A 1301-nucleotide genomic window follows, 5' to 3' on the forward strand; every position below is an offset into this window, starting at 1 on the left:
ATCACCTGGAGATGGAAGCTGAGCCCCGGGGTTAACACTGGGGGTGAGCTGGTTTGTATACTATGCCGAGGAGGTGAGGTACTACACTGTGGGGGCACAGGGAGCTACCAGAGGAATTCAAAAATCAGAATCGTAACCATAATAGAGTATTTAATTGCAACCTAGCTTTCATCAAGGGTAAGATGCACTATAGTTTATGTTCGACTAAGAAAGAGAAATGCTGTCAGTTAAACTAGGATATGTCATCAAGTGCAAGAGTTATTAGAATGGGGGGGGAGGACAAATCTTAGAACAAGTAAACTGTGGTACTAGAATAATTAAGAAAGGTCGAACACTTGGATCAACTAAAAAAGTGATTTTTGCTTACCATGTGCCCCAAACTATATTAAGTCTTAGAACAAGAGACGTTCTCATCTTGATGCCCCGCAGCTGGTAGACCCAAGGTACAGAGGGCAGTAGCCAACAACAAGCAGGCCCCAAATGCCATGTGCAGACTCTAAGAGCAACTGCCTTTGAGAGAGGAAACGGTTGAGAGTGGGCTTTCTGAGGAAGAGAATTACTAGCTGGGAAAGTAGGAAAATTGACACAGAATCAGAATTGATGCCCCTACGTGACAGAGTTGGTGAAACTTCCCTTCTAAGACATCTTGAGGCTCCTCAGAAATCTATTCTTCATTTTGGACGGAACATTCAGGATAAATATGATCTGTTCGAGTTCCTGGTTCTCTCATCAGGTCTGTTTCTTAGGATTCACTGGCACAAGATAAGGGTTTTGATAGTCCAGGGTAAATCCTGACAAAAGCAAAGCACGGTATCTTTGAAATCTAACCACTCAGAAGAGAACAACAGATAAAAGGCCAGGCCGACCTGACCCTGCAGGATAGGTAAGGTTGGTCTGGCAACAGGGGTAGAGGGGAAGTGCCCATCCTCTGCTAGAAGAGCTAGAGAAGACCGCTTCCGGAGAGACCACCAGGAGAGGAGAGCAGTAGGTGCTGATGATGAAGAATATTTTAATCAGCACAGAAGGTCAAAATGACAAAGTTCCAGGATCAGAGTAAACATATGGGATTAAAAAATAAAAATTAAAAAAAAATTTTTTTGAAAGACCTTTTTTTTTTAAAGGACTTTAAACAAAAGTCCTTTTTAAGAGACAGTTGGCTGTTTAAACCAAAAGTACAAGTCACTGAGAGAATCGCCGCATTATTTATTGGGGTAGAAAGGACCTGGAACGCAGAAAGACCCATTCTGCAGAAGAAAAAATAGAATCACTAACAGGCCTCATGCCTTTCACAGCCAGTGGCT

Source organism: Mustela nivalis, assembly GCF_964662115.1.
Source record: "Mustela nivalis genome assembly, contig: HAP1_SCAFFOLD_558, whole genome shotgun sequence".
In the NCBI taxonomy this organism is placed as follows: Eukaryota; Metazoa; Chordata; class Mammalia; order Carnivora; family Mustelidae; genus Mustela; species Mustela nivalis.